This window comes from Protomyctophum bolini (genome assembly GCF_963924005.1).
Source record: "Protomyctophum bolini genome assembly, chromosome: 18".
In the NCBI taxonomy this organism is placed as follows: domain Eukaryota; kingdom Metazoa; phylum Chordata; class Actinopteri; order Myctophiformes; family Myctophidae; genus Protomyctophum; species Protomyctophum bolini.
The window spans coordinates 38042777-38060276 of NC_137879.1; the positions used below are offsets into that span (position 1 = coordinate 38042777).

Below are 17500 nucleotides of genomic sequence, written 5' to 3' on the forward strand. Positions count from 1 at the left end.
CTTTACAACCTGACAGGGGGGAGTTTCCCTGGTTGGACGTATAGCGCGTGTGAAGGAACACGTTATTCCAACCAGTTCCTTTCCCCTCCATCAGGCGCCCCGGCTGGCCAGGGGAGGCAGTTTAGTGACCAGGATTACTGTTTTTTGTTAGGGTATCTACCCTAGGGACACGGGGAGATCATGCAAACTCCACACAGAAAGGCCCTTTCGCCAACCCCGCCTTCGGGTATATGGGCACTGATGACGCGGAGGAGGAAACACGCCGCCAGCACCCACGGCGCCCCGAGCGGGGAATCGAACCCAGGACCTTCTTAATATGGACATTTAAGACGGCAGTTCAACTGAGAGACCGAGCACTAACGACCCTAACATTCTTCACCTGTCGACTCAGTCACCTCACTTGGTCCTGTGCTCCAATCGGATCAGTCGAGCTGATTGAAGCCATCTGTGTCATTTTAGATTGTATAGCCATGGCAACATATTAAACTTATATGTAGTCACTATTCATTGATTCACCGGTATACCAAAATCCATTTTGAAAAGAAAAAAAATAGTTTCTCACTGTTGTCAGGTCAAAAAAATTGATATGCGATTAAATGTGATTACAAAGCCTCTATAATTAATTAGATATTTTTTTAGTGATGTCACCGAAGAACTCGGGTCTCTGTGGATATAATCGGAAGATGATTCATGACGGACCTTCACAGTTCCCCTTTGTGTATATCGTGTTATGCTTTATAGCTATTGAAAAATAGCAGATCTACAAGCTCGCAGCGCGCCACCGAGTGCCGCGCTACGAGCTTGTATGTAGGTCTGCTATTTCGTCATTCGCCAAACGTCAAACCGCGGGGGAGTGAGTGTGGCGTCCGGCGGCGGTGAAGGTTGGAGAGAGAGAGATAGAAAGAGAACGCACATAACGCTGCATGCAAAATGTGTGACATCGGATGTCACCCGTTTATAGATAAGATGATGAGCCACGATGTGACTAACGCCAAGTCACCCCACTCTGCCGAGCTCCCCCCCCACCCCCACGCACACACATTTTCAATAGTGCACATCGACCCCACAAACCCTCCCGAGGGCTCAGATCAGCCGACACAGGGAAGCTGGAAGTATACCTTCACTAAAACAAAAACGCCGGGACAACAACAACGCTCCACACCTTCCCGAACTCTTCTCCCTTCTGCTCCAAAACTATATGGAACGCACTTCCCAGACTCACTCCTAATCTCCGCCACAGTCTGAACACGCACACGCACGCACGCACGCACACACACACACACACACACACACCTGACGAGCAATGGTTTCCAACACACAAGGTTTATACGCCCATGCACCAGCGGAGACATATGAAAAGCTCACATCACACAGCTTGTGGGATTAACCCATTCTGGGCGGGCACTATGTTATGCTTTAGCTATTGAAAAATAGCAGATCTACAAGCTCGTAGCGCGCCACCGAGTGGCGCGCTACGAGCTTGTAGGTCTGCTATTTTTTGAAAAATCGAAGAACGAGGTCAGAATGGGTTAAGCGAGGTTAGAGGGACGACGATGATGATGATGACTACGACGATCACACCTCTTGAGAAAAAGTGTGATCTTTCTCAAGAAGATCACAGTTTCCGAGAGAAAAGCCTGCAGGCGTTTCATTCCTATACTGTGACGTCTTGCTCCTGTTCAGTCGTTTTTTGGGTGTTTTTTAAGCGTTATTTTATACTTTAGCTGTTGAAAAATAGCAGACCTACAAGCGAAACAGATCTGCTACAAGCTCGTAGCAGCTTGTAGCAGATCTGTTTTGTCTGCAGGAGCAGATCTGAGCTTTTAGCAGATCTGTTTCGTCCGCAGGAGCAGGAAGAAAGACTGTACACTCGCAGGCAATCAAATAGTGTGATCCTATAATGTTCTATACCGAATGTTCACACGATTCTCATTCATCTGAGCCCTTATTATACTGTGACTGTGACAGACTATGATACGGTAGGTGTTTCAAATGATATTCAAACTTGCAGCAGTGGTGGACATGGTAAGTGCACAAATACTGTACTTTTGGAGTACTTTTTGGAGTATCACCAGCTGTCTTCAGTACTATACTTCAGCCTCTGTACTGTAGGGGAGTCCTACTCCCCTACAGTACTCATATTATTAGTAGACATATTACTTACTAAGTAATATGTCTTGTAAAATTCACAAGAAAAAAAAAAAGAGTATACAAATAGTCATAAGATGTACCGGTACTTGATGTACAGTATTCTAGTAAATGTACTTTGCTACTTGTCCACCACTGGGTGGGATTACATATTTTTATATTTACATCATATGTAAGGGCAATACATCAAATAACTAACTGTCGATTAGTTCTTTCAAGGATATATTTGCCCAGAGCGCATCTGACACGCCTGCCTGCTCTTGTGGTCAAACTTCACCGTGAATTCATTATTGTCAGTTAATGAGATTTCTAAACGTATATCAGAAGTTAAAGAGAAGGAGTGAATTGAGATGACCTTTTGAGACTGTGATGTTTGGCAGTCTCATGGTCATGGACAGTGGCGTGCACAGACATTTAGAGGGGCAGGTGCTCAAGTGAAAGAAAAGGGCACCTTGTTGTGCAGCGCATTTTGGGGCGGGGGGACCCATTTTGGTGCTTTAGCTATTGTAAAATATAGCAGATCTACAAGCTCATAGCACGCAATCGAAGAACCACTGAGATAGAAACATATAGCTTCAGATTGTGGGGGGCCTAAATAATATAGTAGAAGCGTTTTTTATCAAGATTTGATCAATGTCACCATGGTCCACACACTACAAATTAAGAAAAAAAAATTAACTTTTTTTCCCCTTTTTTTTAAGAGCAAAATTGCCAAAAGGGCAGGGGGTGCTCTAGCTAGTGTCTATCTGTGCACGCCACTGGTACATGGATAGAGTCATTAGAGCGGACGTAGAATACGCACACGGACAGGCCGGGTGAAGGCTGGGCTAAAGAGACTTCAGTAGAATACGCACATGGACAGGCCGGGTGAAGGCTGGGCTAAAGAGACTTCAGTAGAATACGCACACGGACAGGCCGCGTGAAGGCTGCGGGCTAAAGAAACTTCAGTAGAATACGCACATGGACAGGCCGGGTGAAGGCTGGGCTAAAATAAACTTCAGTAGAATACACACATGGACAGGCCGGGTGAAGGCTGGGCTAAAATAAACTTCAGTAGAATACACACATGGACAGGCCGGGTGAAGGCTGGGCTAAAATAAACTTCAGTAGAATACGCACATGGACAGGCCGGGTGAAGGCTGGGCTAAAATAAACTTCAGTAGAATACGCACATGGACAGGCCGCGTGAAGGCTGGGCTAAAGAAACTTCAGTAGAATACGCACATGGACAGGCCGGGTGAAGGCTGGGCTAAATAAACTTCAGTAGAATACACACATGGACAGGCCGCGTGAAGGCTGGGCTAAAGAAACTTCAGTAGAATACGCACATGGACAGGCCGCGTGAAGGCCGGGCTAAAATAAACTTTGAGCCCGGCCATTGCACACCACACGGTACAAGAAAAGACGTTCTTTATCGGGGGAAACTCTGACAACGTTTTGCGATTCATTTCATTCGCTTCGTCAGGTCATCAAATAGATGGAAACTTCGTCATAATTCTCACTAGAGAACGTCTTTCTTGTACCTGTGGTGTGCCGCGGGCTCCGTCCTATATATGTACTGTATATCTCATTGATAGAGTTATAACATGTACAGTAAATACAGTAATGTACAGCCCCGGCAGACGAGGCAGATTTTACTCTGATCTGAAAAATAGCAGATCTAGGGCAGGAGCCTATATATCTCCTCATACATAGTCTGGATTCTCGGTGGTTAAAGGTGACCACCGAACTACAACATGACATCACTGAGGTGACCACCGAACTACAACATGACGTCACTGAGCCGCGGTGAAGAGCAAACCACCGCCGCCACCCGCTCCAGCCCTTCTCTCTGTTTTTTACTCACCACCTCCACCGCTCAACGTTATTTCAGCTCCGGTGGTCAGCTCACCACCGGAGCGGTGGTGGTCACCTCGCCACCGAAAATCCAGACTATGATGAATAGGCCTTCACACTCCTTCGAGTTCAGATCGGTGGGACTGCCTGTGACAGTTGTGTCACTTGGCAGGCAAGCGCAGCATGCAGAGTGTGCATGGCGAGCCCCGATCACTTAACCCATTCTGACCCGAGATCAGATTCATACGAGGTTTCCACTGGACACACACTGGTCTGATGAACCCATTCTGACCTGAGATCAGATTCTAAAAAATGTCAGTCGTTCTTCGATTTTTCAAAAAATAGCAGACCTACAAGCTCCTATAGAGCTTGTAGATCTGCTATTTTTCAATAGCTAAAGCATAGCACGATGCTAACACCCAAAACGGGTTCCCGTTCAGAATGGGATAATCACCTCCTGTCCATCTGCACAGACCTCCCTCCAGATGGAACCAGACCCAGAGGAATAACCTCCCCTCTTATAGAAGACCAGAGGCATGACTGCTGATCACATAATCACCGTCCAACACCACATCTGTAATTAGGCCTCCTCTTCAAACGTGGGACCAGAGACAAGCGCGTTGTGGCTTTGCTGTGACACTGAGCATGGACATTACATGACGACGATATACACGACAGAAGAATAAGAGCACTTAACCAATTTAGAACTTGAGGACGATTCTGACAAAATCGTGACAGTTCTCTGAAGAGAAAAACAAAGGCCGTGTGGTGTGGTGGCCGGAGCATGGAGTCTGCCTGTTGAGTTACTATACAACATCATAAACCCCACAAAAAGACCTATCACTAAATGATTCTATGATGTTTAATTCAGAAGGGCGCCTCCCTGGTGGAGGTCCTCCACGCACGTCCCACTGGAAGGAGACCCCCGGGGGAGGGGGGGGGGGAAGACCGAGGCGCAGTTGGAGGAAATACATCGACTCACTGGCCTTGGAACGTCTCGGGATCATCCCCCCAGGAGGAGGAAGTCACTAATGTTGCTCTGGAGAGGGGACGTCTGGAGCTCTCTCTGGTGGAGCTGTTGCCCCCGCGACCCTACTACGGATAAGCGGTTGCAGATGGATGGATGGATGGAAGATGTACCCTGTTTCAGAGAGGCATGGTATTGTGGATTTACCCGGCATGGCTATACAAGAAGCATAATTCTACCACAGGTCGTTTCGAGGAAGCAATTTGATTGGTTGAAACAGCCTTCTAGCCGGTGGTTAAACCACTACACACCACCACCTAATCAAAACAAAGAATTCAGCCACTCTGTTCTCCCAGAGCGCTAGCAAACTCGGTGGCTAGGCTAGCTAGTTTATTGGGACATTTGTGGTCGTAGTGACTACATCTGTCATTAAAAATATATATTCTTTCAGCGATTTTCTTTGTTTTAAGGGTAACTGTGGTAGAACTCGACTCCGTCTCGTTCCTGACCGCATCCCTGTCGTGGCAATAATCACGTTAACCCACACCCTCTCGTGAAATATTGCTTAATTCAGCATGTCTGTTGTTCTATTATAGGATGTTGGCCATGCGCCCATCCATGGCACAAACATGCATAAAAAGTGAATACTTTTGGAGTTTAGATATAACAATGAATTATTATGGTTTTGCATAATCAGATCATACCCCTAAAATCACATTCAGCTGCCCTTCTGAAACTGCTATGACACAACTTAGCACTCCTGGATGTCAGACAAACAAAATTATACCAAGTTATGTCTTGTCCCTTTTTAGGGCAACGGTATCTCACCTAAGGACTATGGGGGGGGTGTTTATGTTCCTAACGCATTAACCCATTCTGACCTGAGATCAGATTAAAAAAATGCCTTCTACATCTTGACAGTTTTCCATTCTGACCTGAGATCAGATTTAAAAAAAAATGTCTTCTACGTCAGTCGCTCTTAGATTTTTTCAAAAATAGCAGACCCACAAGCTCGTAGCGCGCCACTCGGTGGCGCGCTACGAGCTTGTAGATCTGCTATTTTTTCAATAGCTAAAGCATAACATAGTGCTGACACCAAAATGGAGGCAGATCCTGTAGCGCATTGTAATGTAATCAGTACCAGCTGTGGTACCGATGATCAAAAACATGCCGACGGAACCATTTTTCCGCCGGATTTCCGTCCGTCGAAAAAGCTGCAGATATACTTCAGCGTATGTGTAATAATAAAACAATCTCGGCGGCGTAGGATATTTGATTAAATAGCGGCTATAGCGCGTTTTATGGAGTCCAAACTGTTAATGGAGAAATATAACAAACGAAGAGGGAAAAAAAAGTATTTTGAAAATGACTACACTGCCTCGTCAAAGTTGGTGTCGTGCTGTTATTACTTACATGAGAGGGGGAGAGGTGGTGGACATATATAGCTATTTTAGCAGACAGTTTTAGGGTCCAAATTATGGAGTTATTATAGGAAGGTTTTGTCCAAAGCAAAGCAAAACAATAATACGTTAAAATGACAAAAGGTGCTTTTCCCGGGTTTTAACGGGTTTTAAGCCTAATTTATAAATGTTTGTAAGACACCGTCTGCGAGGCCAGATTAGTTGGCTCATTAATCTGCATTAATTTGCACGCAGGCACGCACGCATGCACGCACGCATCATTACTGTCTCGCAGCAGGGGAACCCCTTTTGGTGTTTGTATAAGCATTGTTACACTTTAGCTATTGGAAAATAGCAGATCTACAAGCTCATAGCGGCCGCTAGGTCTGCTATTTTCTTTTTTTTATCGTGAAAATGTGGAGCAAATCTTTGAATATAATTCTTTCAGAGCGAACTTTTTTAACTAAAAAGCTTTGCTTGGAGAAGTACATATTTTCACATGGGGGGTTGGCGGGTCCAATTACATATCATTTTTGGGGGTCCTTGACATGAAATATTGAGAACACCCTGATATAGAAACATGAGGTTTTTCCAAGACATTTCTTTTAACCCATTCTGAACGGGAACCCATTTTGGTATTAGCATCATGTTATGCTTTAGCTATTGAAAAATAGCAGATCTACAAGCTCATAGCGCGCCACCGAGTGGCGCGCTACGAGCTTGTAGATCTGCTATTTTTTAGAATCTGATCTCAGGTCAGAATGGGTTAATTTCGACGTTATAGGCCTAAATGGGTTATATAACATCCGTTAATGTGGTGGCACTTGGAGAGAGACAAATATTTTCTGAGGTGGTATACTTCAGTATAAAAAAAAGATTGGGAACCAATGATTTTAGATCACCTCCTCCAGCACTGCAAGGCGAGACAAAAATCGAAGAAAGCTAAACATGAAGCAACAACACAGTGAGCTGTATATAGCACGTATAAGTGGTTTGCCCTGAACACACACACACACACACACACACACACACACACACACACACACACACACACACACACACACACACACACACACAGAGCAGCACCCGTGATGTAATTTTCCATCCTCAGCGGGGATGGAGGGGATGGAGGGGGGTCATAAAGTCTTCTTCTAAGAAACAGACTCAAAAGGTGCAGTCAGTCAGTCAGGCCACTTCAAGAATGGAAAACTAGGGGTCTGTTCCCTTTCATTGACGAAAAACAACAGCATCTGGTGTGTTATAGCGGAGAGACGCACGACGTGCAAAAGATTTCAGGATTTTTTTTCTTTTGTTGAAACACGGAAGGTTTTTTTTCGCGCCACAGGAATGTTTGTATACATTCGCACTGCAGACAAAGACATGCAGGGTAAAATGTTTTTGAGTGCATAGTGCAACCACTCCTATACAACCGGCAATGTCCGTGTGTACCTGTGTCCTGTTGTCGTGAGCACGAGTGGTGTGTGTGCGCATGCGTGAAATTGGACTTATTAATACCAGTAGGGGGCGCCAGAAACAGAGAGAGAGAGAGGGGTATGCTGTGCCTGCTGCCTGCTAATGAGAGAGAGAGAGAGAGAGAGAGAGAGAGAGAGAGAGAGAGAGAGAGAGAGAGAGAGAGAGAGAGGAGGGGGGGAGAGAGGGGAGTTGCACCACTCGGTTCACACAGGTGTGATTTTATTTTATTTTAGATATGTCCTTTTGACATACTGTATGAGATCAACAATTCTGTCGCGGCGTGCTATCGACCAATTATTTGTTTACAAACATTGTGGACTGCAGGGGCGCGCACAGGTGACGACTGTTTCATGTAATCATGATTCCCGACAGATCTCCAAACCCGTTGTTTTGGGGCGCGCTGGTTTCAGTCCATTCAACCTCCTCTAGTGAGGCGCACCCTATATAGGAGACATTTATCCCATTCTGAACGGGAACCCATTTTGGTGAAACTGCTATGACACTGCAACTTAGCACTCCTGGATGTCAGACGGACAAAATTATACCACGTTATGTCTTGTCCCTTTTTAGGGCAACGATATCTCACCTAAGGACTATGGGGGGGGTGTTTATGTTCCTAACGCATTAACCCATTCTGACCTGAGATCAGATTAAAAAAATGCCTTCTACATCTTGACAGTTTTCCATTCTGACCTGAGATCAGATTTAAAAAAAAATGTCTTCTACGTCAGTCGCTCTTAGATTTTTTCAAAAATAGCAGACCCACAAGCTCGTAGCGCGCCACTCGGTGGCGCGCTACGAGCTTGTAGATCTGCTATTTTTTCATAGCTAAGCATAACATAGTGCTGACACCAAAATGGAGGCAGATCCTGTAGCGCATTGTAATGTAATCAGTACCAGCTGTGTACCGATGATCAAAAACATGCCGACGGAACCATTTTTCCGCCGGATTTCCGTCCGTCGAAAAGCTGCAGATATACTTCAGCGTATGTGTAATAATAAAACAATCTCGGCGGCGTAGGATATTTGATTAAATAGCGGCTATAGCGCGTTTTATGGAGTCCAAACTGTTAATGGAGAAATATAACAAACGAAGAGGGAAAAAAAAGTATTTTGAAAATGACTACACTGCCTCGTCAAAGTTGGTGTCGTGCTGTTATTACTTACATGAGAGGGGGAGAGGTGGTGGACATATATAGCTATTTTAGCAGACAGTTTTAGGGTCCAAATTATGGAGTTATTATAGGAAGGTTTTGTCCAAAGCAAAGCAAAACAATAATACGTTAAAATGACAAAAGGTGCTTTTCCCGGGTTTTAACGGGTTTTAAGCCTAATTTATAAATGTTTGTAAGACACCGTCTGCGAGGCCAGATTAGTTGGCTCATTAATCTGCATTAATTTGCACGCAGGCACGCACGCATGCACGCACGCATCATTACTGTCTCGCAGCAGGGGAACCCCTTTTGGTGTTTGTATAAGCATTGTTACACTTTAGCTATTGGAAAATAGCAGATCTACAAGCTCATAGCGGCCGCTAGGTCTGCTATTTTCTTTTTTTTATCGTGAAATGTGGAGCAAATCTTTGAATATAATTCTTTCAGAGCGAACTTTTTTAACTAAAAAGCTTTGCTTGGAGAAGTACATATTTTCACATGGGGGTTGGCGGGTCCAATTACATATCATTTTGGGGGTCCTTGACATGAAATATTGAGAACACCCTGATATAGAAACATGAGGTTTTTCCAAGACATTTCTTTTAACCCATTCTGAACGGGAACCCATTTTGGTATTAGCATCATGTTATGCTTTAGCTATTGAAAAATAGCAGATCTACAAGCTCATAGCGCGCCACCGAGTGGCGCGCTACGAGCTTGTAGATCTGCTATTTTTTAGAATCTGATCTCAGGTCAGAATGGGTTAATTTCGACGTTATAGGCCTAAATGGGTTATATAACATCCGTTAATGTGGTGGCACTTGGAGAGAGACAAATATTTTCTGAGGTGGTATACTTCAGTATAAAAAAAAGATTGGGAACCAATGATTTTAGATCACCTCCTCCAGCACTGCAAGGCGAGACAAAAATCGAAGAAAGCTAAACATGAAGCAACAACACAGTGAGCTGTATATAGCACGTATAAGTGGTTTGCCCTGAACACACACACACACACACACACACACACACACACACACACACACACACACACACACACACACACACACACACACACACACACACACACAGAGCAGCACCCGTGATGTAATTTTCCATCCTCAGCGGGGATGGAGGGGATGGAGGGGGGTCATAAAGTCTTCTTCTAAGAAACAGACTCAAAAGGTGCAGTCAGTCAGTCAGGCCACTTCAAGAATGGAAAACTAGGGGTCTGTTCCCTTTCATTGACGAAAAACAACAGCATCTGGTGTGTTATAGCGGAGAGACGCACGACGTGCAAAAGATTTCAGGATTTTTTTTCTTTGTTGAAACACGGAAGGTTTTTTTTCGCGCCACAGGAATGTTTGTATACATTCGCACTGCAGACAAAGACATGCAGGGTAAAATGTTTTTGAGTGCATAGTGCAACCACTCCTATACAACCGGCAATGTCCGTGTGTACCTGTGTCCTGTTGTCGTGAGCACGAGTGGTGTGTGTGCGCATGCGTGAAATTGGACTTATTAATACCAGTAGGGGGCGCCAGAAACAGAGAGAGAGAGAGGGGTATGCTGTGCCTGCTGCCTGCTAATGAGAGAGAGAGAGAGAGAGAGAGAGAGAGAGAGAGATGAGAGAGAGAGAGAGAGAGAGAGGAGGGGGGGAGAGAGGGGAGTTGCACCACTCGGTTCACACAGGTGTGATTTTATTTTATTTTAGATATGTCCTTTTGACATACTGTATGAGATCAACAATTCTGTCGCGGCGTGCTATCGACCAATTATTTGTTTACAAACATTGTGGACTGCAGGGGCGCGCACAGGTGACGACTGTTTCATGTAATCATGATTCCCGACAGATCTCCAAACCCGTTGTTTTGGGGCGCGCTGGTTTCAGTCCATTCAACCTCCTCTAGTGAGGCGCACCTATATAGGAGACATTTATCCCATTCTGAACGGGAACCCATTTTGGTGTTAGCATCATGTTATGCTTTAGCTATTGAAAAATAGCAGATCTACAAGCTCATAGCGCGCCACCGAGTGGCGCGCTACGAGCTTGTAGGTCTGCTATTTTGAAAAATCGAAGAACGACTGACATTTTTAGAATCTGATCTCAGGTCAGAATGGCTTAATCAGACCAGTGTGTGTCCAGTGGAAACCTCGTATGAATCTGATCTCAGGTCAGAATGGGTTATACTTCAAAGCGCAACAGCATTGCGCACAGAGAACGGCTGATATACAAGCTCACATCCGCACCTCGCGTGCCACCGCTGTGAGCTTAGAGCTCTGCGTTGAGCATAGATTAAACTTGATGGGCTGCAGGTGCGCGTGCACAAACGGGCTCTTCATGAGCTCACCTCCCGTTCTTATATGACAGCGACTGAAAAGGAACAAAATGCTTTGAATTGCTATATTGTTGTTCAAACACAACAGAAACCAAGGATTATATACTGTATATATTCCAAGGGCGAGAGATCACGATACAAATCCTAATCATTCTTCCTCCACACTGTGGGAGAAAAACAGCGTCTGAAAGTTTGACGGGGCATTTTTTTTCGCAGTTAGAACTTTTCCATTGCCATCTTATGAGATGGGCGGGGTTCTTGTGCTGCCGGTGTGACGTCGTCTGTTAACCCATTTAGGCCTGAAAAATCTTCTAAATCCTGACAGTTTTCTGAAATACCTATCTTTCTAGGCTATATATCACTCAATATTTCATGTCAAGGACCCCAAAAATGATCTGTAATTGGCCTCCGAGAGACCCCCATCTGAAAATATGTTGTTCCAGGGACACCCCCTCAGAAGCAAAGATTTTAGTTAAAAACGTTTGTTCCGAAAAAAAAAAATCCAAATTTGAGGCACATTTTCACGATTTTTCTAAAATAGCAGACCTACAAGCTCGTAGCGCGCCACTCGGTGGCGCGCTATGAGCTTGTAGATCTGCTATTTTTTCAATAGCTATAAAGTATAAATCAGTATCATATATCAGTGTCCTTTTTTTTGTGTTTCGGGATAACGATGGTCAGCCGAGGGGAGACAAGTCGTTAAAAAGGATCCCTGGCTATATTAACCCGTTCTGACCTGAGATCAGATTCATACGAGGTTTCCCACTGGACACACACACTGGTCTGATGAACCCATTCTGACCTGAGATCAGATTCCAAAAAAATGTCAGTCGTTCTTCGATTTAAAAAAAAATAGCAGACCTACAAGCTCGTAGCGCGCCACTCGGTGGCGCGCTATGAGCTTGTAGATCTGCTATTTTTCAATAAGCTAAAGCATAACGTGATGCTATAACACCAAAATGGGTTCCCGTTCAGAATGGGCTAATAAGACTAAATATAATCATACCCTGAAGAAGAAGGCAGTTGCATCTGCCCGAAACGTTGGTTTCTCACACTTTAATTGGCTTATCAGTGGTGTCCAGCGGCCACACTTTTTTTTTGGTCTTTGATAAAAGTTGAGGCCATCATACTCGCGGTGATGTCCTTAAGGATTGACCCCGCCTCCCTGTGGTTTACCCAACTTCTAGACCAATCAGTGAACGGGGGGGGGGGGGGGGGGGGGGGGGGGGTGATAGCTCCAGGGGTGAAAAGACTTGTCTGATAGTAAAAAAACAGAGAGATGGGTCTGTGTCCGCGGTGATAGCTGATCATCACCACCGCGACTGACGCAATGGTGTCGTTTTCCAACCCCCTTTTAAAACGACACCGGGGTGATAAGCTATATATCACCAAAAACTGGAGTATATGTATGAGCCTTATATAAGACGTATCTTTTTAGATGTTTCTGCAGCCGTGAGCTGACACTATATACTATTAATTAGTGTGGCCGTAAGAGCCGATTACTGTAGCGTCCGCCTGTACAGTGAGAAGACAAATATGCCTTACAACACCATGCTTGCCCTAAACTAAAACTAAACTACTTGCGTGTGTGTGTGTGTGTGTGTGTGTGTGTGTGTGTGTGTGCGTGCGTGCGTGCGTGCGCTCTGTTTCGGCTGTTTTAGGCAGTTTGTCTGTGTGGAGGAGGAGGTGCCATGTGTATCCTTAGGTGAACATGAACTGTCAAGTGTCAACCCCGTTATATGTTTCCTTGTAAAATTAATATTGTGAAAATGTGTGTGTGTGTGTGTGTGTGTGTGTGCTCGTGTACGTGTACGTGTGCGTGTGTGTGTGTGTGTGTGTGTGTGTGTGTGTGTGTGTGCGGGTGCGCACCTGTCCAGGCTGAGTGCAGATCGGGAGCAGAGTCCTGTGTAGATGGACAGCGGTCGGAGGTCGGGGGTCAAACCATCCCCTGTTGGCCTTTGATTAAACCGCTGAGCCAGCTGGGAGATCTTACTGTCTGACCTGACACAGACACACACACACACACACACACACACACACACAGGGAGCAAAAAAGGATAGCAGGTGAGTTGAGAGATGGGTGCACACACATGCACTTGCACACACACACACACACACACACACACACAGTCAGCACGGTTGATGTGAAGAGGTTGTCAAGTCCTCTCTTCTCAACAGACAACATTACACCCGCGGTGGAATCACTCCAAAAGATGACACGCACACACGACACACACGCACACACACACGCGCGCGCGCGCACACACACACACACACACACACACACACACACACACACACACACACACACGCACTCCCCTTCCAGGAGCTTCTCATCCTCCACATGGGTCCGTCTCTATACATTCCTTCCAGTGATGTGAAGGAGTTTCACTGCAAACGTCTTTTACTCAAGTATAAAAGTATACCAGGAAGTCGCCCGAGGGCGAGAAGCGACCAGGTGGCGTGCACGCATCCGCCTGGGTGACAGCAGACTGCTGGGCGAGCGCTGGCGCTTTGGCACGTCTCATTTTCAAATGTCGTTTTCAAATTTCGGCCGTTAGAAGACAGCAGATCTGCGAGCTCACAATGCGTCGCGACGCATTGTGAGGGTTTTTTTGTTCAAAACGAGGCCAATCCTGCCATGCCAGCTTTGAAAGCCAATGTTAGCCAATTAGGATGGAATCTGAAATATCGGGACGGATCCGGGGCTGGAACACATGACTATAGTGTGTAACGATTTGCGGGATTTTTGGACACGCGCAGGAGTGAAATGTGTTTTTCAAAGCCGGCCTCCTGGTGGCGCTATAACTGGTGAGTCAATGCGAGAACCCCTTTTTGGTGTTTTAAACATTACGTTATTATTTAGCTATTGAAAAATAGCAGATCTACAAGCTCCTACGAGCTTGTAGGCAGGGCTCGACGCTTAGCATTTTTCCAAGTAGCACGTGTGCGCCTAAGTTGAAAAATCTAGTGGCACACAAATTATTTTAGGAGCACGATGAAAAATGATGTATTTTTAAGGGGCTGCTAGCCCCTCCTATATACAGCCTTTGTCCCCACACATCTCAAAATGAGCCATTGACAATCAACAGAGAAATTACGTCAAAATTCTGCTAAATATGCACATAAATGAAACGCCATTGACATTGAAGGGAAAATGTATGTCATATGTAAACGAGCAAATCAGCTAACCAATCACAGGCAACAGGCATTCTGATTGGCCAGTATGAGATGATATCTGATGATGCATGACGACAAGAGCGCCGCTCACTTCACATGGGTGTGATTTTTTAATGAAGCGATATGAGGTAGGGGTGGAAAATAATGTCAAAATATTATATCACTATCTTTTGAGCAATTATCACAAAATAGTGATATTCATCATGATATGTTATGTTTGTTTTCATATAATCTATATAATCAATTTGTTTTACACTAATACTTTGTAGATAGATCGATAGTAGCTCTGTTCCATACCTCTAATACGTGCAACACATTAGAGCTATGGACCAGAGCTAGATAGATAATAAGTTGCTCATGGATGGATAAGACAGGCTATCCGTTTTTATCCTGCTGTTCTATCATGTTAGTGTGACATTCAGACAGTGCAGAGGCTGCTCGATGGTGAATTAGTATTGTAACATTCTCCTTGGCTTTGACTGACTGACTGACTGACATTAACACGGTAATCCAGCCAGTTCGGTTCATTCGCATTATCATTTATGCTGGGCACACGCTTTTGTAAGCAAACGCTATAAGCAAGGGTTTGTTTTTGATAAACATCAATCCGTCCACTCCATGTGTGTGTGTGTGTGCGCGCGCGCGTGCGTGCCACCCGCGTTTGGTTAAAAGTAAGTTACGTTTGAACTTTGAACGTTACAAACAAACTTTGCAAATAACGTGTCGGGGTCAAAAGCAATTCCTTACTGAATCTGTGCTATCATGCTAATGCTATCTTCTTTTCTATGTCTGCCGCTGCTGACAGTCAGCAAGCAGTGACAGGGAAGAGCACGGAGCAGCAACACAACACAGGAAGGGGAGGGGCGGTGGGAGCAAAGGGGAACAGATCTTCAAATGAAAACCGCATTGAGCCTCGACACGTTGTTAGCTTGTAGCTCTGCTCTTTTTGGCGAACGACACCGCCGTTCAGAAATATAAATTTAGGTATATAGAACCACGACTATAGAATGTGCACCTTCTGTGTAGACAGAGACTTGTCTTTATCACGATTGAACGGTCAAATCCTGTAGTCGCGCCTGTGCTACACATTTCATTTTACAACTCGCACGGTTATATTTTTTGTCGCAAATGCGAGTGCCTATAGTCGCACTGTCGAGCCCTGCTTGTGTAGGTCTGCTATTTTTTGAAAAACCGTGAAAATATTTATTTTTTTAGGATTTAGAAGATTTTTTTGAGGTCAGGCCTGAATGGGTTAATGCTAAAAGGATAACACACAACAACAACAACAAAAAGTCCTGTGGACTTGTGGTCCGATTATTCAATTCATCAACAGAGCATTAATGCATATTCATTAGCACATGAATTCATGTCGTCGACTGTTATCCCATTCTGAACGGGAACCCATTTTGGTGTCTTCTATTGAAAAATAGCAGATCTACAAGCTCATAGCGCGCCACCGAGTGGCGCGCTACGAGCTTGTAGGTCTGCTATTTTTGAAAAATCAAAGAGTGACTTGACATAGAAGACATTTTTTAGGATCTGATCTCAGGTCAGAATGGGAAACTGTCAGGATGTAGAAGACATTTTTTTAGAATCTGATCTCAGGTCAGAATGGTAAAACTGTCAGGATGTATAGAAGACATTTTTTAGAATCTGATCTCAGGTCAGAATGGGAAACTGTCAGGATGTATAGAAGACATTTTTTAGAATCTGATCTCAGGTCAGAATGGGAAAACGGTCAGGATGTATAGAAGACCTTTTTTAGAATCTGATCTCAGGTCAGAATGGAAAACTGTCAGGATGTATAGAAGACATTTTTTTAGAATCTGATCTCAGGTCAGAACGGAAAACCGTCAGGATGTATAGAAGACATTTTTTTTTAATCTGATCTCAGGTCAGAATGGAAAACTGTCAGGATGTATAGAAGACATTTTTTTAGAATCTGATCTCAGGTCAGAATGGAAAACTGTCAGGATGTATAGAAGACATTTTTAGAATCTGATCTCAGGTCAGAATGGAAAACTGTCAGGATGTATAGAAGACATTTTTTAGAATCTGATCTCAGGTCAGAATGGGAAACTGTCAGGATGTAGAAGACATTTTTTAGAATCTGATCTCAGGTCAGAATGGGTTAAGCACAAAGGAGAGAATGTAATACAAAAGGAAGACCAGTAGGGGCTGCATGATTGGCTGCATGATTGATGACACCTCCTTTCAATGGCCAAGTCATATCTAACTCCCGCTGGAAGCGTTCTGAATGATAAGATGCTTTTTTCAGGACGGATTTGAAAGAAACCATGCGCGTTTAATGGACGGTGTGTCAGTGCTTTCCACGCTGCGGTGGCAGAATATAGTATATAGAATGACTCATCTAACCCATTCTGACCTGAGATCAGATTCATACGAGGTTTCCACTGGACACACACTGGTCTGATTAACCCCATTCTGACCTGAGATCAGATTCTAAAAATGTCAGTCGTTAATTCGATTTTTCAAAAATAGCAGACCTACAAGCTCGTAGCGCGCCACTCGGTGGCGCGCTATGAGCTTGTAGATCTGCTATTTTTCAATAGCTAAAGCACGACATGATGCTGACACCAAAATGGGTTCCCGGCCAGAATGGGCTAATCAGTGGGTTTTCAACAGGTGGTCCGGGGTCTCTACACACAATTGCGGAGAACGAAGAAGAAGTGTTATGTTTATGTACTGTATACTGTATTGATACACCTGAAATCATCCTATATACAGTTAATATGTATGCGTGTGTTATAGGCTGCTATACAACAGTGACACTTGCTTTTGAAAACCAAACCAAATGCAATGTCCCGTTCACCCGTGCTCAGACACAGGTAGCCAGCCAGCCAGCCAGCCAGGCAGCCAGGCAGGCACACGCAAAGCTACTTAAGGAAGCGGTTGCGCACCACTTAAAAAATAATAAAAAAAACGGTTGATTTTTTTATTTCCCCTTCTTCTCCTTGATGGCCACACACACACGCATGCGCAAGC

At 44.6% G+C, this 17500-nt stretch overlaps 1 protein-coding gene across 1 annotated transcript in view; it reads right to left on the bottom strand.

The window, feature by feature from the left end:
- ankfn1a (ankyrin repeat and fibronectin type III domain containing 1a) overlaps positions 1 to 17500 on the bottom strand; it is a gene marked incomplete at its 3' end in the record, with an annotated part of 221248 nt that overhangs the window by 109540 nt on the left and 94208 nt on the right. The window contains exon 3 of the mRNA XM_080790134.1: positions 13184 to 13315. The remainder of the gene's footprint in view (positions 1 to 13183; positions 13316 to 17500) is intronic.